This window comes from Pteronotus mesoamericanus, unplaced genomic scaffold (genome assembly GCF_021234165.1).
Source record: "Pteronotus mesoamericanus isolate MK-2021 breed Mesoamerican mustached bat unplaced genomic scaffold, CSHL_Meso_final contig_20, whole genome shotgun sequence".
Lineage (NCBI taxonomy): Eukaryota > Metazoa > Chordata > Mammalia > Chiroptera > Mormoopidae > Pteronotus > Pteronotus mesoamericanus.
Window position 1 is genome coordinate 40,697,949 of NW_026555085.1, and position 22,700 is coordinate 40,720,648.

The window sequence follows — 22,700 nt, forward strand, 5'->3', positions numbered from 1 at the left end:
ATACGAAAAGTTAAAATGGCATTAAAGAATGTAGTCATACAATTAAGAAAAATCTATATTTAATCCACAGTGGCCAGAATGTCTATAATTATTGTTGATTTCTTTTACAGAAAAACTGGAAGATCATGACTAGATACAGAAATATTTTTCTGAATTTTTTATACTGTCTCAGATTTATCTCTTTGTGAAAATAAGAGTTTTTATGAAATGAATCACAATGGATACTGACTGGCTGAAAATTATAAATTAGTTATTGTATTAACACACATGAATTGATTTCCATTAAAGGTGTTTCAGATTAACTTTTTAAAGTGTTCCATGTGGTAGTCTTATAAATTCCATTTAATTACATCTGTAAATACTGGGCGTGGGATACTATTTTAAAAAGCAAAATCAGATTGTCTTCAGGTTGTGTGTCTTTTTTCCATTACTAAAAAGAAGTATTATTGCAGATGAAGGGAACCAAATTTCTGCCACGCTGAAGCTGCTCACTTGAGATATTATTGATTTTAAGGTGTTTATTAAGAAACAAGACTCGGGGTGGTGGGGGGTGGGAGGGCTTTGACCCTCCCCACCCGCCTTCCCCCTGCCCAAGAGATTCAGACAGATAGCAGCTTCAGGAAGGAGATCTTGGGCTGTTCACCTTAACCTGATTGGAATTGATATGATAAACAAGAGGGCTTCATGCAGGTGCCTGTTACCTAGATACCTCTTTTGTCCCATTGTTGCCCAGCAAGGATTTTCCTGCCACGTGTGTTTCCCTCTTCCTCAACTACTTGCAAATCGCCAGTTCTCACTTCTGAAATCTAAGACTCTGTTCCCACCTCTTCTCCTTTGTCCAAAAATGTCTTACATACCCAGTGTTGCCTCACTGTCTTTGGACTTTTCACGCCTATGTGAATTCCCCGTGCACATGTATTAAAACTTTGACTTTTCTCCTGTTAAACTGTTTCTGTTAATTTGATTATTAGCCCAGCCAGAAGAACTCAGAAAGTATTAATATTTTCTAGCTCCCCTCTGACTAGTTGTTAACTTGTTCATTAGATCTGAGTAAAATGAAATGTTGAGAAATGCTGAATTTTCAACTTTATTGTATTTGGTTTAGTTCTTTAAGGCTAAGATGATTGGTTGTATGTTGGCAAAACTTCTGGAATGCTTTTTCTCATTCTCCCCTCTTGCTTCAACAGGGTGTACTGATGGGTGTACTCACTTTTTCCCAGCGCGTGGTAGCAGGATCAAACTTGCTGCCTCTCTTCATGGACAGCATGGGCTTGTCTTTAGTTATAAAAGTGCCAAGCTTATGCTGTAGTTGTATTTTTCTGCCATGATGTTACAAAGCAAGTATTTTTTTTTCTGTATTCTTTATATTATTATATAGCTAAAAAGAAAAACATTAGCAGCAACAAAAGGCTCAAAAAGGAGGAAGCCTTCTTGCTGGGAAGGTTGCCAGGGCCTCTTGCTTCTTAATTCGCCTCTTCAGCCCTCCGCCATGGTTTCAGACAGGCCCGCCCTGCCAAGGAGTCTCTGTGCAGAGCCCCTCAGCGCTGGCCCTGCCCTCCGGGCTGCTGCTCTTAGGTCCGCCCCACTCCCGTGGATCCAGAAGCGATTCTTCTCAGGTCCAGCAGGCAGCGCTGCCTCCACCCTCCCCCAAAAGCAGAGAAACAGGGTCATAGAGTATTTTCCTTTCTATATAAACACTGTAAAAAGTGGACATTTTCTTAAGATTACAAATGTATATGTCACATTAAAACTACAATTAAAAATGTGTCCTGTTTATTTTTATCGGGTATTTGGAGGAGGACAGAGAAAGTAACATTTGTAGAGTGCCAGAAATGGCACGGTAAAGGAAAAGCACTTAATCACAGATTCTGGATAACAGTAGCCTGAAAAGGAGAACCCAAGCATTTGTTAGGAGTAAAAATATAGCTCTGTCCTTGGTTTAAAAATAGAAACACCTGTAAGTATAGGATGGGAAAAGATTATTTGTCAGCCCCAAGTTTGGGAAAGATTTCAGGAATCCACTTGGCTTACTGTACAGGACTTTCTGAGTTAAGTCGCCAAAACTCAGTATGGACTTTGGCTTTTGCTTTGTTCTCCACCAAAGGCTACAGACATCCTTGCTGGGAACTCAGCACTCAACGTGGTCCGCCCAGCAGAGCAATGTGCGGTAGTCAACCACGTTTTGGCCTACAGTGGGTTCTATTTGAACATGCTTGTTTTAGTTGAACTCATTTTTTTTGTTGATATTATTTATTATTTTAGTTGAAGTTATTTAAGTTATATTACCATTGGTAACATTTTAGTACTATTTTTTCTACTCATTTGGTATAGTAAAATTTTCCCATAGGTATTTTAATTTCATTTTAACTTTGATTTTGAAATAGCAAGCATCGGGACAGCTCTGGGGATAACCTATGCACTAATTACCTGAGTTTGAACATTTTTCTCCCTTCCGTTAGCCCTGCCATCCCCATCAGTAAGTTCCCCCTTCTCTTCCAAAATAAGTGGCTTACAGTTAATACTAATTCAGTCTATAGCACAAGATGTACGTATACACCTAGGTAATTGTCTTCAGTACATTTATTTACTTAAAACACTTGTATATGGTGGAAATATGAAAATAGTGATGAAAAAGACACATAAGGGTGTTAGATGAGTCAGAATCCCCCATCACTCAGCCTCAGCATAAGTCTGCTCCCTGCAACAACATGGATATGTCAGGGAATACAACCTTCAGTGGTTCAGTTTCTAAACTGATAGATATTATCCAAGCAGAGTGAACAGACCTGTGTACATCAGAGAAAGAAAAGAGGCAGAAGGTCCAGAAATGACCTCAATCCAATCCATTAGGTTTAAGTCACATATTCTACCAACTCTTGGTAAGAAACCCATAGACAACCCGTTCGGTTAGTGAAATCCCTTTCCCATCAGCTTGCCTGTGGTGGACATGTGTGGTTTCTGGCTGCCTGGCATCCCTGCCCCCATCTTCTAGTAACAGCACTGCTGCTTGTTTAGAGAACCCCCTCGCCCTACCGCATGTGGCTCTGGAGCTGCTGCCAATCCCGGTGCCGACCAGCACCAGCCACAGAGATGGCCCCGGCCCAGGCCTTGCTGGGGACCTCAGAATAGAAGGTCAGGTTGCCAGTGCAGAAACAGAACATGAACTCAGCCTTGTCGACCACACTAAGTTTGAAAAGACTGGTTCTCTAATTTTTAGCTGTTCGAAGCATACCTGAGAATACAACTGATAGGTGTTAACCAGCTAGCCCCACAACATTACCTGTAGCAGAAATGCTTTGCAGTCAGGAACATGACCCCAGAGCTGACGGGTCGGAATTTCCAGAGAGATGTGAGGTTTGGAAACTCTCATATGCTTCCTGACTCCATCTAGTTTGGAAAGAAATAGAAAATATTCATATATGGGCAAAGATTTGAAACCCTGATATTTGATATCTCCTTCAATATGGTAATTAAAAATACTTGCCAGGAAAATGAGAAAAAATATTAGAACAAGAATGAGGAAATCACAGCTGGAATGGGCCGGAGGTAAGAATGGAAACAAAAAGGTACATCTAAATAATTGTAAGTACACTTTTTGTGTAAAATTAATGCTCCACATTTGACAAAGGAATATATCACAGTTAAATTATTTATGTTATAAATGTATAATATTAAAATATAAGCAAAAATTTATAAATACAGAAGACATGTACAGGTATACAAGGATTTGTCACTCTGCTTCCAATTTGACAGATGAAGTAGACAATCATAAGTCATAGGCTTAGGTCAGTGGAAATGTATTTTAGACTTTGTGTCTCCATAAACAGAATAATCACCTTTTAAAGTATGCACAAGCAGTTGAAAAAGTTGATCATATACTCAGGCACAAAAAAATAATAACAGTAAATTCCTCAAAGAATATTAAAAGGCATCATGTTTTCTGACCACATCCCAAATTAATGACAAATATTCCAACAACTTAGAAATAAAAAAGCACCCAGCTTAGAAACTGTGGAACCAAGGAGGAAATGGAAAACAGTTATGAAATATTTAGAACATAAGATCACCGGTGCACTTCTGCCAGGGTTTTAGTCAGAGGTAAATTCATAGACTTTAAATGTTGTAAAAAGAAAAACTGAAAATACGAGAATATGAAGAGGAAGAAGCACAAGAAGATAGAAAAAATAATAAAGAGTAGGAAGATTCAAATGAGAAAAAGCTGTAAGATTGAAATCATTTTTTTTAAATAAAAATGAAAATTTTATTTTATAACGTCTGTGTCCTGTGAGGATGGAGCTGTGTTTTTATGTGATCATGATGCCAACAAATAAAGGCCTCCTAACGGCTGTGCCTGCAGAGGCTAATACATCAAATCCTTTCTTTGGGGGGAGGAAATTAGTTAGCAAAACCTAATCATTTATCAGAGGTATTGATAAGCAACAGTCTTTGTTGTTAGGCTACCTTATTCCATCATTTTAAGAAAATAATTATCAAGGTCTCGTTTTGCTAAAAATGTTTTGCAGTGACTGGTTGAGGGATGGAAGGTGACCAAAATTGGCTCAGTCAGAGTCCTTCAGGATTCTTTAAACAAATAGATCAAAAAGAAAAAAGTTGTTATGGAGGGAGCTACGGCCACTGTCCCCTATGGGGGAAGGTCATCTTTTTCTGAAAGAGACTGGACCCCGTGTACCGAGGAAAGCTGAAGTGCAAGACGGAGTCAGGCCCGGCCGGCTTCCGGTGTCAGGAGCCAGTCACCCCAGCACTCGCTCCGCCGCTGCCGTGGGCAGCCTCGACCGTTCCAGCCTGCCTTTCATTCTGTGAAGAACTACCCCAGGATCCTTCCAGTAAACTACCTTCTTCTCTGTTCAAGTTGGATTTCAGTTGCTTGCAACCCAAAGCACCCTAATTCAATTACTCTAAATCCTTATGAATATATTCAATTTGAAAGCAGAAAGTCCACCTGTTTTTAATAAAGTATACTTGGGGAAAGCCCTTCTCCTGTGAGACTGCTGTGCTTGATTTTTTTTTTTTTTTTTCATTATCTACGACGTGCACATTAGCTGCAGATATGGTTGGGTTAATGTCAAGTGTCTTAGCCATCAAAGAAATGAATTCACATTTTCCGCCTAAAAGTTGAATGTTGGCAGCCTTCTCGTAGGGCAGGAAAAGGAGCAGTTCGACAGCATGTGTACTTTAGAAGTCTGCCTCTTTGGGGGCTTATTCATATAAAGTTCTTTACTGAAGTCCTGAGACCTTACAACTGTTGTTAAACTTCCCCAAGTAGCTGCAAAAAAACAGCCCTTGGATGTTTTCTGTTTCAAAGAAATTTAATATGCATGTTGTCAGTCTAACAGCACACTTTTCTTTGAAAATACTTTGGGCAAATTCCCCATATTTACCCTCCTTCTGTTGAAGCATATATTTACTTTCACCCTTATTTTATCTTTTATGTGAACTATTTCAAAGAGGTTAGAGAACACTGTGATCGTCTATATACGTATCACCTAACATTGTGAAGTACAATTTATCTTTCCTAGGTTACTGTCACCCAGAGGAAAAATTAAAAATTCCATTAATATTAACAAGTAGATTTCTGAAAAAAATTTCCCGACTGCTAGGTAGCCTCACTGGATTTTTCTAATTATTTGGGGGAATTGCGGGAGGGTCGCTTTTGAACAAACACGTGGAGTCCAGGGTGCCCTGGTTCCAGCTGCTGCTTCCTGCAGAAATGTCAGCTGCCAGCAGCATTGGAAGGCACCTCACAGCTCCTGCCGCCAGCGGGGCCGCCTGCAGCTGGCACTCACTGCCCTGAAGCCCTCAGAGCTCGCCACAGGGACTAGGTGCAGGCATAGATGTTATTGATGCCCTTTTGTCATTGGGCCCCTGGGTGGGCGCCAGTGCTCTGTGTTCTCCCTGGGAGCAGGATATCTTTATCTCCTATTGAGATCAGTGGGTCCCCAAATAGTGTGGCTGTGGGTCCCCAGCAGCTCCTGGGTATTTGGTGAAACAAGCCACTGTGAGAGACCAATTGTTGTGGAACAGGGCTCCTCTCTTTCTCAGTACACATAGACCATTGGCTGACTCACTTGCCAATCCTGCAAGTCAATCTAAATCTTAGAGCAAGCATACTTTATTTTTTTAAAGATTTTATTTGTTTATTTTTAGAGGGGAAGGGAGAGAGAAAGGGAGAGAAACACCACTGTGTGGCTGCCTCTCACGTGGCCCCCACCAGGGAACCTCACCCGCAACCCAGGCATGTGCACTGACTGGGAACCGAACCAGAGACCCTTTGGTGTGCAGGTGGGCACTCAATCCACTGAGCCACACGAGCCAGGGAGAGCAAGCATACTTTAGTCCAAATTTGGTTTACTATTCTAAGGAAAGACCTCAAGGCTATCGGGTTTTTTAGGTATTACTTTGTGCACGGTAACAATTTTCATATAGACTATGGGAAAATTGCTTAGGAGAAAATGGAACTGCAGTGGTTTATGATTAATTGTACATCCATATGATTAGATACAATGTAGAATTTGCACGTAATGATTATGAAAATTATGTAGCAACGTAATTTTATATAGCAACATGGAAGCATGCTCATTATATACTTTTAAGCAGAAAAATCAGGATGTAAAATTATATATATGACAACTATTATTACGATTTTCTTGCACAAGAATAGAGACTATGACAGCAGTGTTAGAGCGAGGACCATGAGGTATATTATAATAAAGGAATTTATTTTTAGCATGTTTTTAATGCAAAGTAATAAAGTACTGAATATATACCTAATGGTTAGCAAGTGTTAAGCATTGCATAACCTTCCTTTTTTAAAACACAGCTTCTAAGCACTGATACTAAAGAATCTTTTTTTCTGTCAGCAAGAACCCAAAATAAAATACTATTTTTCTCTTTTGCCCTCTTAAACTCTTCCCTCATACCCTCTCCCCTGTTCTCTCCCTCTCTCTCGCCATGAATGATTTGTTAGTCTCAGAAGGAATGATTAAAAAAGAAATAATTCACCTACAGTACTGTACTGATGCCATTGTAAAAGGTCTCTTTAAACTTTTTATTTTACTGAGGTGAACTTTTTTTTTATTTATTGGGGTGATATTGGATCTATAAGCTTTTTTTTCTTTATTTAATCCCTTTACCCTTTTTACCCCCCTAATCCCCCTTCCCCTCTGACAACTGTCAGTCTGTTCTCTATGGATCTATTTCTGTTTTGTTGTTTTTTTTTTCCAATAGATTCCACATATAAGTGAAATCATATGACACTTTTCTTTTTTTCTGACTGGCTTCTTTCACTTAGAATAATACTTTCCAGGTCCATCTATGCTGTCAAAAAGGGTAAGATTTTCTCCTTTTTTATGGCTCAGTAGTATTCCACTGTATAAATATACCACAGCTTTTTTATCCACTCATCTACTAATTGGCATTTGGACTGCTTCCAGATCTTGGCCATTGTAAATAACACTGCAATGAACACAGGGATGCATAGATTTTTTAAAATTAGAGTTTTGGGTTTCTTTGGGTATATTCCTAAAAGCGGCATTGCTAGGCCACAAGGCAATTTGATTTTTAATTTTTTTGAGGAAACTCCATACTGCTTTCTATAAGTCTACTAAAACTCATACATTATCAGAGTCAGCAGAAGAAAAGATGTCACATTTAAAGGTTTTAATTGAATAGAGTTTAATAAAGGGACAATTTACAAAGCTATGGGCAGATGTAGGGAACTGGGAGGGAAAGGTAAAGCTCCTAGGAACTGGCAGCTGTGAGAATTCATTGCGGCCCCTGACCTGAAGGAGCCCGGATAGAGGTCTGGTCCCGGGTCCTGGCGAGAGCTCTATGCACTGGGGAGGGATTGCCTGGCAAGACGTGAGGCCGCAGAGAAAGAAAGCAGCAGCTGAAACAGCACGAGGAGGGAGAGGGGTACATATCCTGGTCTCTGTTTCTTCCTACACCCCAGTGATGACCTGCCAGTGCTTCCCACAGACCCACCCCTATTTCAAGCCAACGGGCCAAGGTAGCCTGATGATGCAGTCCCGGGACGTCAGCCTATCCGGAGACAGAGCCGGGCAAAGAAGGGTGGAGACGGATTTAGAGGGACAAAGGGAGAATGACCGGAGCGTGGAGCTCTATGTCATACCAGGCTGCTTGGTAGATATTTGTTTAACTGCAAGCTTAGTAGGTTTTAAGCAGATGAAAAACGTAGATAACATTTTACTCATGCCGCCTTTTCCTAGGCAGATCTAAACTTCAATGCCTATGTGTTCTGCTGGTGGGAACTGATGGCAGAGCACCTACACCCTGCATTTGCAAGGATCCTCTGCAGAACCCTGGGCTTCCTGCGCTCAGCCGGGGGCAGGCGCTGCGGCCCCGCCAGGCGGCGCTCTTCCGTTCTCTTTGCCCACTTCCATCTGTTTCCTAGGTCCATGCTTTTTTCTTTTCATTTTCCCGGAGCACATCCTCCAGTAGATTCCTTATAGTGTCTTCATGGGATGCTTATTCTCTGAACCCTTTTGTTTTCATTTCAGAAAATGGTCTTACTCCAACCCTTGACTAATAGTTTGGCTGAGTGTAAGATTTCAGACTGAGAAACATTTCTGTCTCAAGATAGTTAAGGTATTGCAGAATTTTCTTTTCATACCAGTCTTAATGTTATTTCTCTCAAAATCTGCCTCTTCATCAGACTTCTTGGGATATTTCCTTAACCTTATCTTCTAACCTTTATATGTGACTTTTATTTTGGCCATTTTAAAAATCTTTGTTCCTTTCTTACATCATCCGTTTCTTAAGCCTGCCATTATGTATATGTGTATGCATGTATACATAAACATATATGTACACATGTAAATATGTGTGCATGTTTTTTGCATGTCTCAGGATATGTATTAGAGCTGTTGGTTTTTGATAAGTTTGCTTCCTGAATTATATTGTTTCCTCCAGTTTCCATTCTGTTTATTTTGATTTTTCTCTTTTGTTTTATATATGATTGCCCATTGTTTCTCCCCTCCACCCAAGACTGAGGCATCAACAACTGATTTGGATTTTGTTGTAACATACAGTGGAATACTATTCAGCCATCAAAATGAACAAAATGTGTGCTGGGACGTGGTGAACCTCAAAAACATTATGCTAATTAAGAGAAGCCAGATACAAAAGGTCACATATTATATGATTCCATTTAAGTGAAATATCTAGAATAGAGAAATCCATGCTGACAGATTGCAGATTGGTGGTTTCCAGGGGTTGGGGGGAGGGGAGAATAGAGAGGAAGTGCTTAATGGGTAACGGGTTTCACTTTGGAGCGAGTGGTTGCACAACATTGTGAAATGTACTAAATGCCACTGAATTGTTAACTTTAAAATAGTTTTATATTATTAAATGTCGCCTTAATAAATTATTATTTTTTAAGGCTGACTGGGCGACCTCTAGATGTGTATGTGTGTCTGGCACGGTAAAGAGTGGCTTTCATTTCTGGAGAATCAGCCAGAGAGCAAACCACTCTGAGAGGCCCCAGTACTGTTAGTACAGAAAAGTACTTTCTCTGCGGCTTTTTGCCAAGAAAAATGTTCTAATCTCCTACCTAAGGGGTGGCAACCTAGTTTATTAAGTGCTGCTTGGATTTGGGGTCTGGGTATGACATGAAATCCTGTTTTCCACTTTGTGCATCATTCTATTCTTGCTCTGAACCAGGTTTTTCTGATCCCAAAGGCTCTCCTTCTCGATCTCTCCAGGGGCTAAGCCTTTGATCTCCAGGTAGACACCTTGTTCTCCCTGCGTGGATGTGGGGGCACCCCCAGGTTTCCTTCCCTTGCCTCAGCTTCCCTTGCCTGCTGCGTGCCACACCCGAGACCTCTGAGGGCATCAACAGGCCGGTCAGCCTCTTTCCATTGGGTTCTTCCTGCGTTGACCCAGCCAGCCCTGGGTGGAGGCTTCCTCTTCCGGCACAGCTGCTTGCACTTATTTCATTCTTCTGACAGTGAGTCCATGTCCCCCATTCTATTTTCTTTGTCACTAGGGTTTATGCTTTAAAAACATTTTTTTAAAAACTTATTTTAATGCCATCTTAGAAAGGAAAGGCAATAAACCAGTTTGTTATTCAATAGGCTGGTTCAACTAGAGGCCTGTGTGCTTTATTTGAAAGCTTATCAGGGGAAATACTACCTCTGATGGAAGAGAAAGCCACCTAGATGTCAGCGCTAAAGTAAGCTGTGTTCTCGGACAAGTAACAAAATGCCTAAACTTTTCGTGTGCCCAATTTTTACCTGCTAAAATGGCGATGGGAGAAGGTCAGGCATGATAGGACACGGAGGCCCCACGTTTATTAAATGCCGGCTCTGGACCCAGAGAACAGCTCTCCACCTCCTCGGGCTTCAGGTGCAAATTACCGAAATTAAACTAATGTTTACCTGTCTTGTGTGATTGTTTTTGCAAAATATCAATTTCACAACTGCCTTTGAAGTAGGTGAAAATTAAGTAAGTTACTGTCTCTGGAGCCCAAGAACACCAGCCTGTGCCTCTATTACAGGCTTCTTACAGCCCCTTGTCATTATTTGTTTACACCCTTGACCCCCAGCAGGAAGGAATCCTGTCTTGTTCATCACCATGCATGAAGTAGCTCGGTGGATAATTGTATAACATATGGTGTTCCTGTTATAGGAACAGTGATTTAAATGGAAGAAAATAAGCTGATAAATATAAAGTGATCTTACAACTCAGTATCAGCTATGACCAAAACTAGGAGCCTTATGTTCACAGATTGCTACTTAGCAGCATTATTTTTTGCTTTAAGAAATCCACTGGTACATAACTGTTGTGTTGCAAGGACTAGAAATCTACTCTTATTCATGCTAGGTGGAATTTATTCTACTGAATCTAATTGCAAGTAGGACTGTAGGACTTACAATAATTAGAAAGTTATCATACACCTTTCTTTTTCAATTTCCCCACCTCTCTCTGCATCTCACTAGGGCCTCTTGGTATCTCCTCTGTGCCAATGCCAGCTTCATTCTTTTATCTCTGCTGACCTCCTCAAGTCACTCATCGCTCTGCGCTTGGCTGCCTTAAAATGGCAGCTTCTATCTGGCTGTAGCTTGGCTTTACATAATTAACAACGCAGTATGTGTTCATTCTCATTCCAGGACCTGGAAGTGGGAATAATGGGCCCAGCGTGAGCCAGGTGTCCCCCTGGTGCGCAGCTGGGATGGCGTGAGCAGCTGCACTGCATGTAGGAGGCTGGGGAAGAAGGCACCTCTACTGGAGTACACTGGGCAGGTCTCTTTCTGTGAAGCACTTGGTTATTGTTGTTGTTATTGTTATTACATCTTCATAAGTAGGGTATTTTATCCAGGACTTAGCAGGTGCACTGTGAACAGACCTGTTCTTTGGAGGCCTCTGTGCAGCAGAGAAACACCTGGCATGGGGATAGGCAGGAGGGTGGCGTTCGTTCGGGAAGCCCTTTCTGATGCTGCTCTTACTGTGACTCAAATAGGAGCACCCACCCCCACAAGAAACAGTACCTTTCTCCATTTCAGTCTAATTTCTCAACTGTTCATCCAGACACTGGCAGCTAATAAAGGAGTTGACATATAGTTTGGGAAAACGGATCCTCTAACACCAAGGCTTGGAAGCCACGCACAGGTGGAGGGATTGGTAAGTTTCTGTTTCTTTGATACTTTAAATGCCATCTTTGCATACACAGGTCACACGTTGTAGATTGAAAGGGGACTGGAAGAGAAGGAAGATTCTGAGAGAAAACTGGCAGAGCAGAGAGCTAGAGAAGTGGTTCCAGGACTAAGGTCACATTTCATGTAGATACAGTGGTCCTCAGAGCTCCACACTTAAAGCAATCCTTCATTTACCATATCGTTATATACACCGAGTGTATGCCAGGTTGTCTCTGGGAAATACCGATCAGTGGCAAGGATAGGCTTGGGCTGGAACCAAGAGCCTGCCTGGGGTCTGAAGCAGCATTAGGAAATCAACTTCCTATTTCTTCTTTATGATACCTTGATCTCGCTTCATGTTCTCTCTGGTAGTTTCCTCTCTCACCTTCAATCTCCTAGAGCAAGAGACTCTGAATATATTTTAACTTGGAGTGAACTCTTGAGTCCTCAGTCCCTGGTTCAACCAATTTCCTATAGCCAAGATAGAACTGTTGTGTTTTGTTTTTTTTTTTTAATTGAAGGGGCACTGGTGTTCACCTCTAAAAGGATCCATGGAGCTCAGGGAAAATAATGGGCGCGATGACGCCTGACGGCTTGCCAGTGTACTCAGAGGCTGACATTATGGATTCTGTTCATTCTCCAGCTGCCCTGAGTGGCGCTCCTGGAGGTAGTATAGTGCTGGGCCACTAGTGTACCTTCTCAGGGATGGCCAAGGATAAGGGCCACGCAGGACTGTTGTAGGCCCTGCCAAGCTTTGTGTAGAAAAACATTGTTTCTTTGAATGTGCCCTAGAAGAGAAAGTTTTTAGTAAAGTCAGGAACCCAAAATGGGTAGTTATATAGTGAAAGAGAGCAGAAAAGCCTTTATAGGCAAGGGCACCTGTAAGATTTGATGTGAAAAAAAAAAGATCAAGTTAGCCTCAAAGTTTTACTTTGTTTTTTGGCCTACAGTTTTAAAGGATTCCCCCCCGCCCAAAATGGCCCTGAAACCTTAAAAATTGCAACCTCCTTGAATTTTAAACTTAATAAATGTTCTGTCAACTTCCTGACTTGAAATAAAAGTTGCATTAACCAAGACGTGCCTTTAGATGTAAGTTTAAATAAAGCACCTCTAAAGAAGACGAAAATTCTATGTAATTTTGCATAATTAAATGTAGCTATTTTGTCGTACTACAATTTTCCGCTTTGCTCCTTATGTCTACAATTTTGATGTTCGTCATGGATTTGGATGGTTTATTTCAGTGCAAACTTGCCCACATTTGTAGGGTGCAAATGGTAATTACTCTACCCAAAACCAGACAAGATGCCCTGAGTTCTCAGTTTGATGACACTTGGAAAATTTTTAGCAAAGAAAATAGTGAATGCTCTTCAAATCCGGGCACAAACAGTAAAGGCAAAAGTAGTTTCAAAAGGCCGCTTTTATTTCTGCTTCTGACCTACCTTTTCCATTTCTCTATCCTTTTCATTGGTAAGAATTTGATTGAGCATATTGACATGAGCCTTTCTAAAAAGGCGGAGACTACCATACAATTCCAAAGGCTAATAAGTTTTTGAATACAAGAAACTGTTTTTTCAAGAGCCTATCTTTAGGAGACATTTATTTTCTTGTCTCTTCAAATAAAAGATTATGCAAAATGTCAATGTCTAAAGCCCTATGAGTATGCAATTTTTTCTTATTCCCTTTCCATCACATGTGGAAATTAATATTTTGAGTTTTCTATGCTTTGTGTGTAGAAAATTACTCATGTACTAAGTTTCTTGAAGTTAGAAAAGCTGACCTCATTTTTTAGCATTGTCGAACAAACTGTATTATTATACGCATAGCACAGGGCTGTTGGCCAAGGAGATTACAAAAGAAATGTAGTATCAAGTTCATGCTCCCCACAACATATAATTCAGTTAAGCAGGAGTATAACAGTCTTTTAAAGTTTTCTTTTAAAATAGATAAACTTGACTCCCTAAAAGCCTGAGAAGGTCTACATAAAAACATGCAGAGATTAAGGGTACAAAGGATATGTTAATACACAGCAGTTGTGTGGTGGCTTGTAGGTGACTAACACTTGGGCAACCCTAAGTTTATTTATAGTCTCACAGCTTCACAGTGAGCCCTGGGCTACCACCAAAGACAACAGAATCCCTGCAACTTATACCCCTGACTCACAGATATTTGAGGCAGTGAGGTAAAAGTTACAAATACTTCCAACCAGCCCACAACACCCTTTCTTCCTTACAAAGTTTAGAATGACTAAAAATAGTCCTACAGAGCTGTTCTGTAGCTTCTTCCTTTTTAAATGTGTGTGTGTGCGCATGTGTGTGAACCATGTGGACTTAGAGAGTGTTTATCACTTAGGTATTTGTATTTTTGCTGTGAATTCAAATATGCAATTACCTAACCGGAAATGAATAGGACCAACTGAGGAAGGAAAGAACAGATAGACACACCCAGACGCACCACAAATGATCCTCAAGACGCACCACAGATGATCAGGGCTCTGAAATGATGCTTGCAGAGATGCACAGATAATTGGATTAGGTATTGCTACTGAGTCTGAAGAGGGTATTTGATGAATGGTGGGAGGAAGGAGGTTTGTTTCTGTCTTGATGTGGTGTGGGGCGGTCCAGAGCCATGAAAAGGTAATAAGATGATGGCCCTGCTCTCTGATTGTTCAAGATAATTTTCAGTTAAGTATTATCCTACAAGAAAAATGTATTTACTAATTTATTTCAGAGGTTAGTCAAGCCTCTTTTCGCTTATGTTTTCTCCGAGACTCTTTGTTACAGCCACTAACACCAAAGTGAGTGAGCCAAACTCTGCAGCTCCCGGCTGAGATGAAAAACCACACTTGTTCACACTGTAAAGGCAGACTCTTGATAACAGGAACAAGTGCTGGCAATTCAGAGAAAGATCGATTTGCTCCTACTTTGGCTTTCCCTGCACAATCATGGAACCTGTTGAAAGCCCACTTGGGGCCAGGAATTCGTTCTAGCAGGAGGCTAGAATATAACACTTTTGGAAATATTTGAAAAGCAAACAATTTCACTACCACTGGTATTAGTCTTTTAGGTATAATCACTCAAAGTAGCCTTATGGTATATGCAGTTTGTGTTTTTATAAGTACGGGTGTGTTTCAATTTTCTGCAAGCCATTTTCAGTCTCTAGACCAATGACATAACCTTGAACCTGGAATAATCAAAGCAGGAATTTCCCTCTTTGGCATTGAGCTGTACTCATTAGCTGTTAATGAGGCAGAAGTTGTAGAGCCAAGTCCCATGTGGGCCAGTTGGCTTCATATTGAGAGAAACTTCTTTCAAAGGCACAGATTGAATTCTCATCCCTAGGCAACATGAGGCAGATGTTGCCTGTCAAGGGACACAATTCAATCTGAGGAAAGAGTATAGATGTTTAGCTTATATAACCCATACCTATCACTGGGGAAAAGGTGCCAAATATGGCCTAATGTCTAGAACAACCCTAGCATCTTGTTCATAGTCAGCACCCTTTTCCTTTAGTGCTGAAAGAAAAATTTTTTTTATCCTCTCCCAAGGACATGCTTTTGCTTTTAGAGAGATGGAAAGGGAGGGAGGAGAGGGGGAGATAAATATCAGTGTGAGACATAAACATCAATCGGTTGCCTCTCATACATGCTCTGTTCAATGATTGAACCTGCAACCCAGGCATGCTCCTGCCTGGGAACTGAACCCATGACTTTTTGATTTACAGAATGATGCTCCAGCCAACTGAGCCATACTGGCCAGGGTGGAAATTTTTTTTTTTTTTTAAGAAAAAAACAAAATTACCTATATGTGAATTTTGACTTATAACCTTTGTCTTGTTGATCTAAAAGTGTATTTTGTTCTGCATAGTGTTTTACACAATATTTTCAGTGTTGTTCTTGGCTTATGTTTATCTTATTTTTTAAGTATATTTTATTGATTATGCTATTACAGGTGTCCCGATTTCCCCCTTTGCCCCCCTCTGTCCAGTATCCCTTCTGTCCAGCAGTCCCCCTACTTAGTTCATCTCCATGGGTCATACCTGTAAGGGTTTTCGTTTCTCCATTTCCTATATTATTCTTAACATCCCCCTGTCTATTTTTTACCTACCAATTATGCTTCTCAATCCCTGTACCTTTTCCCCAGTTTTCCCCCTTCCCCCTCCCAGCTGATAACCCTCACAATGATCTCCAGGTCTGTGATTCTGTTCCTGGTCTAGTTGATTGTTTTTGTTTTTGTTTTTTAGATTCAGTTGTTGATAGTTTTGAGTTTGTTGTCATTTTAGTGTTCATAGTTTTGATCATCTTCTTTTTCTTAAATAAGTCCCTTTCACATTTCATGTACTAATGGCTTGGTGATGCTGAGTTCCTTTAGCTTTACCTTGTCTGGAAAGGTAAAGCTTTACCTGGCCCTTCCATTTTAAATGATAGCTTTGCTGGGTAGAGTAATCTTGGTAGTAGGTCCTTGCTTTTCATGACTTTGAATACTTTTTGCTAGTCCCTTCTTGCCGGCAAGAAATCAGTTGACAGCCATATGGGAATTCCCCTGTAGGTAATTATCTGATTTTCTCTTGCTGCTGCTAAGATTCTCTCTTTATTTTTAATCTTTGGCATTCTAATTATGATGTGTCTTTGTGTGGTCCTCTTTGGGTCCAACTTGTTTGGGATTCTCTGTTCTTCCTGGGCTCGTGTGTCTATTTCCTTCAACGAATTAGGGAAGTTTTCTTCCATTTTTTTTCAAATAAGTTTTCAATTTCTTGTTCTTTTTCTCCTTCTGGCATCCCTATGATTCAGAAGTTGGCACTTTTGGAGACATCCCAGAGTCTTCTTATACTCTCCTTGTTTTCTTGAATTTTTGTTTTTCCTTCATTCTGTTCTGGTTGGGTGTTTATCTCTTCCTTATGTTCCAAGTCGTTGATTTGAATCCTGGCTTCCTTCCCTTCACTGTTGGTTCCCTGTGGATTTTTCTTTATTTTACTTTGTGTAGCTTTCATTTCCTCCCTTATGTTTTTGCTGTACTCAATGATTTCTCTGAGCACCCTTATCACCAGAGTTTTGAACTCTGCATCTGATAAGTTGGCTGTCTCCGTTTTGGTTAGTTCTTTTTCTGGGGTTTTGATCTGTTCTTTCGTTTGGGACATATTTCTTTGTCTCCCCAACTTGGCAGCCTCCCTGTGTGTGTTTCTGTATATGAGTTAGAGCTGCTTTGATTTTCTGTCTTAGCAAGCCAGTTAAGTTGTCAGGGGCAGAGTGTTAGGTATTGCCAGGGCAGGGCAACCTGCTTCACTGCTTTGTGGTGCTGTGTGCAGGTCAGAGAGGGGACGATGCTGCTACCTGGCCTCTGGAAGCTTGCCCAGCACTCGCCCCCATTTCCAGTCCCCATATGTGACTTTCCACTTCTCATATGTGATTGGTGCCCTTCTAGCTGCTGCTCTGGTGATGATTTCCATAGTGTGTGAGTTTGTGTACGTTCCAGGACCATGCAAGCCCTTTAAATGAACTGCCCTGAAAAGCTAGTAGTTTTTTCTGCTGCCTCAGCCCCCACTGATCTTTATAGCCAGAAGTTGTGAGGCTTTATCTTTCCAGTGCTGGATCCCTGGCTTGCACGGTCTGGCCTGGGGCTGTATCATTCGCTCCAAATGTATCCCTCCTGATTTTTATCCACCACACATGAAAGTGGGACAACCCATTCGGCCCCCACCGCACCTCTGCATGCTGCTCTGTGTCCTTTCCACCCTGCTCCCTGGCTCTGCCCCTCCTACCCATCTGGATAAATGTGGCTTCTTTAAATCCTTGGTTGTCAGACTTCCATACAGTTTGATTTTCAGTCAGTTCTGGGTGTTTTTTGTTTTGGAGTTAGTTGTGATTCTTCTTGTGGTTGTGAGAGGAGGTGAAGCCTGTCTACCTACACATCCATTTTGACCAGAAGTGTCTGTGTAACTTATTAACATCTCCCATTTTCCCATTTCATAATAGACTACCTAATCTATAAAGAATGGAAAAGAAAATATGTAAGTCAATTTATGTATCCTTCCATTTATCCATCCTCCCACCCCTCATCCATTTATTTATTAGATTTCCAATATATTTCTGAAGTATAACTTATCCTTGCTACAATAATATTCTCTTTGCTGACTCCTTAATCCTTGAAATTCAGCTTTCGGTCTAGCTAATGTCCCCATATTCCTCTCTCAAAATTTACCAGGTTAACCTCCGTGTTCAATGTCTATTCTAACCCCCAGCCTGGGGACAGGAGGGAAAGAAGGCAGGTTTCAGAGGCGGGCCATCTCCCTGGGGCCCTGCCGTGTGCCGGCTGGAGGCACAGACACGGAAAGTCTTGTCTCCTCCCCACCTGCCAGCAGAGAGCTGCTCCATGGCTGCATTTGAGCAAATAACCAAACGTTCTCTCTCCTAAACACTTCCTTGACTTCCTGACTTTGCTTATCCTGGCTCTACTTCAGCCTAATGATTGTCTCCAGTATGGCCCAATGCAAAACAAAAATGTGGGCTCCCTTGTTCAAAATGCAGGAAAAAGTACCATTAAAGATGCTGACGAAAAGGTTTTTCATTTCTTATGCACTTTCTCCCTTCACTGTGATGCTGTTTATCTATTTGCTACTTAATGTTATGCTTAGTAAAGAAAATTTAGAAATTTAAATTATTAACGTGAATTTTACCATTTACCTTTATATTGTACAACTAATTTTAAGTGCAAATTTAAGAGCATTTAGTTCATATGTAGAATTTCTGAAATGACATAATCAGTAGTTTGTGGCTCATATGCATACATATTTCATTCTTACCAGAATAGTGGGATCACTGCACAAAACAGACTTTTAAAATTTCACTTCTTGATGTGCACACATCCTACCAGCGCTCTCTACCATGGGCCACTGATAAGTAAGGGAGGACTGAAAAGAAAAGACATTGTGGGTTGCCTTTTTCTCATGTCCTTCTGTGTCATCATTTTCAGTATAAATGGTTGGCTAATACAGGGAAGAAACTCAGAAAGGAAGGACACAAGAGGGTTTTTTTACGTTTGGTCATTTTATGTTTCTTAGGATGCCATTTGATTTGTTTCAAAATAGCAAATTCTGGTTTGAGCAGAAATCATGGCCTTTCAGGGCTTCACGCTTCCCACACTCCCAACGGAGGTGAAGATGAAACATGCCTGCATGTACTCACACTGAGTCTTGCTGGACTCCCACCTGTCACGGGCATGAGAATTCTGTGCTCAGGAGACACCGCGACTGCTGTTTGTGAACTGGGAGGCGAGATGCGCTGGACGTGCGTATTGCACAGATAGCCTCTGCTCACACACATGCTCCATCGTCCCATCCAACTTTAGTTACAAAACACAAGTTCAGAAATAAAATTATTACGAGTTTTAGGCTGTAGTAATAGAACATTTCATTAGGCTTGAAGACCTTCTGAATATGGAGTCTTGTGCAGCTGCACAGATCACACTCCTATGAAGCTGACCCTGGACTCTGCTTCTCTGTTTCATCCAATTCGCCTGATAAGTGTCTATGTAGTCTGTCATCATCTTCTCTTTCTACATTATATTCACCTTACAGGTTCACTTAATACCTGTTTCTGGCTCCCAGCTTTCCCCCAGGCTCTGAATATCCAAGTGCCTGCAGAATACATCTCAACACATAACCTGTCTAAAGTAAAATGCATCATTTTCATTCTGAAGCTCTTCTTACTTGTTCAGTTACTGGAACCAAAATTCTCAGTCATTAGGTCTGCAGTCTGTACGAGGCTGATAACATGGTTGTTGCTCAGTATATACCAGTTTGTTGCTCATACTGAAAATCTACTTCCAGTCATAAATTTGTAAGATTTCGTTTCAGTCATGCAGAAGTTGGTTGTTCCGGTTGTAGATGACCCATATCTTTATTTCTTTCCCTTCCCTTTTAAAATTATTTTTATATCTTTAAGGCATTGTACATAAACAAGGAATTAATATAAATTTTAAGCACCCATTTTTACTTAACACTAAGCCAAAAATTTTAGCAGGAAAGGCATTGATATTAATAGTTAAAATGGATACTGGCACTTGGAGTAAATTTCACTTACATATGCTCACACCTTTGCCTTTCAACCACTCCCAAATAAGCAGTTTTATTTCTTTTCTATTTCCAGATTTTTATATATGTACTTTCTAAAAACTCTGCCAGTTGGCCTCAGACTTCGTCCCTTTCAGAGCCATATTGGCTACCGTCTTGTTATTTGAATTCTTTTTTGTTGAAAGAATTGTAATTGGATGGACTTTAATTATGGTGTCTTGATATTTCCAGCACTTCCCACTTCTGGTTAGACCATAAATACAATCACAGTATTTTTTTGTTGTTTTTCTGGCACTTTCAGTTCAGACTGGAACCCAGGAAAGGTTCAAGGGTACTAAAAACACCACCAGCAACAACAAAAAAAGACAAACAGAACTAATAAAGAAAGATGGGGGTTTGGATTATTTCAAACCTCATTATGGTATTTGGTTTATATTTAAGTGAGGTTCAAGTCAGTTCCTGTTTTTATGGGACTCTTCCAGCCAGTTCCTAGCCATCTTCACTCTAGGTTTGGCGCGTGAGGAGACTGAGCAGCCTTTTTGCCTGACTGGGGCTAGTCCAGTCATTGACCGCCTGCAACACCAAGGTAGAATTTTTACTTATTTCAGATGGTCCAGGAACTGGAAATAATGTGTTACTTGTATAATAAATCCTAAGAAATGCCAAAATAACATGTGGCTTCCCCAAATGGCTCACAGAGCTGTTAGGCACATGAAATAGAAAGCCAGTTTAGAATCCAGTATCAGCCTCTCCATCCAAATCTGCATTCTGGGAGAAATTAAAGTGCTGGTTATTTGTGAAATTTGAAAGTAAGATCTTCAATAAGACTTACTTCTGAGCTGTTCTAAAATATATTTTATTTATGCTACATCACAGTGATACTCTAATTTGGAGGTAGCCTGAACAATTTTAAACTATTCCCTTTAACAGTCTTAACAGTTCTATGACATTTCATTCTTCAACATCAGAGCCAATAAAACAGGACAGCAATCAATCAAAAACATTGACTGAGTTTTGGATGTATCCACCACTGTTATAAAACAGCAGTAAGATGAATAACTCCTACCTTCAGAAATGAATTTTTGAAATGACTCTAACATAGGCATATGAATAATTAGAGGCCAGTACAACATAGTATATAGTTTTCTTTTAAAAATAATGGTCAAAAAAGGAAGAAACTAGATCCTGTGGGGAGAAGACAGTGAGACAAATTGTCTCTCTGGAAACTGGTGAGGACCACAGAGGGCATCCTCAGGGGTCTTGTGCAAAACAAAATACCTAAGAGGCTTTAGACATTGATAGATTGCATTTCTTTAGCTATGAAAGGACAGGACATTTCCAGACTAAGCAGTATGGCACATTGAAGAGTTGAGGTGTGTTTATGAAGGAATTTAAGAACTTGAAAGAGTAGCTTGTCCTGATAGAGTAAGAAATTATTTCTTAATGGGAGTGGAGTGGTGGAGGGAAATAAGAAAGCTATATTCTGCTCCTTTGTCCATTTTTAATTGGGTTCTTTTAAATATTGATTTGGAGGAGTTCTTTATATATTCTAGATACATAGAATTCCTTTATCAGTTACATGGTTTCCAAGTCATATTTTTCCCATTTCGTGGATTATCTTTTCACTTTTTAAAAATTATGTACTACATAGCACAAAAGTTTTTAATTTTGAAGTCCAATTTACCATTTTTTTTGTTGCTTGTGCTTTGGGTGTCATATCTAATAATTTGAAAAATCCAAGCTCACAAAAATTTACTCACATATTTTCTTCTAAGAGTTTTGCAATTTTAGTACTTACATTTAAGTCTGATCCATTTTAATTAATGTTTTATATAGTGTAAAGCAAGAGTCCAACTTCATTCTTTTACATGTCATTATTCTTTTACATGTCAGTGCCATTTATTGTGAAGACTGTTTTGTTTGTTTGTTTGTTTGTTTTTTACCATTGGATAGTTTTGACACCCTTGCCAAAAAAACAGTTGACCATAGATCATGGGTTTATTTCTGGACACTCAATTCTATTTCGTTGGTCTCTATGTCTGTCTCTGTGCTAGCACTATACTGTTTTGATTATTTATGCTTTGTAGTAAGTTTTGAAATGGGAAAGTGTGATTCTTCCTACATTGTTCTCCTTTTTTCAGGATTGTTTTGGCTATTCTGAGTCACTTGGCAATACATGTGAATTTTAGAATCCATTTGTCCACTTCTGCAAAGAAATCAACTGGGATTCTGATAGGGATTGTAGGTCATTTTGGGGAGATTTGCCATCTCAACTGCATAAAATCTTATATCCATGAACATGGGGTGTTTTTTCATTTCTTCAGATCTTTAATTTTTGACAATGTTTTGTTATTTTTGATGATGCCTTTGTAAACAGAATCATTTTCTTAATTTCATTTTTGCATCATTCATTGTACAGACAGATACAAAGCTTTTGTGTATTGATCTTCCATCCTGCAACCTAACACCAGACCCAGAATATGGATCATGCCAGGTGTTCAATACAGGCGTTGGCAAAAGAAGGTTTACAGTTGTGAGTATGCAAAACAGAGTTTATTCTTGTATTATTAATTAATTATTGTATTATTTTTCCATACGAACAACTGTAAGCCTACATTTGCCCATCCTATTAGGTCACTACTTCCTTACGTTGAAATTAGCTACATTTTGCCTTTCACCCATAACCTATGTAGGTACCAGCAGAGGAAAGTCTTATGCCTCATTTCTTTTTCTCACCTTTTATTAACAATTACACAGTATATGTTGTTCATTTTCCTCTCAGTCCATTATATTTAAATATTAAAAAACCTACTTGATGAGGTCAGCAGGGTTTTTTTAGTGAAACCATTTTCCTTTATTTTCATTGAGCTATGGTTCATGTTTCATTCTTTCAGTGGCACATTATCAACTTTTGTGTCTAACACATTTCACTAAATTATGATTCTGTGGTTTCTTAAGCTAAAA

The 22,700-nt window shown here is 40.0% G+C and overlaps 1 protein-coding gene across 2 annotated transcripts in view; it reads left to right on the plus strand.

Moving 5' to 3' along the window:
• The window catches only part of BCKDHB (branched chain keto acid dehydrogenase E1 subunit beta), a 195,346-nt gene extending 193,583 nt beyond the window's left edge, over window positions 1-1,763 (plus strand). The window contains exon 11 of one of the 2 annotated variants that reach the window (XM_054569652.1): window positions 111-1,763. The gene's annotated coding sequence lies outside the window, so the exon portion shown is untranslated. The remainder of the gene's footprint in view (window positions 1-110) is intronic. The other variant, XM_054569653.1, reaches the window with a different exon arrangement.
• The last annotated feature ends 20,937 nt before the right edge of the window (window positions 1,764-22,700 follow it).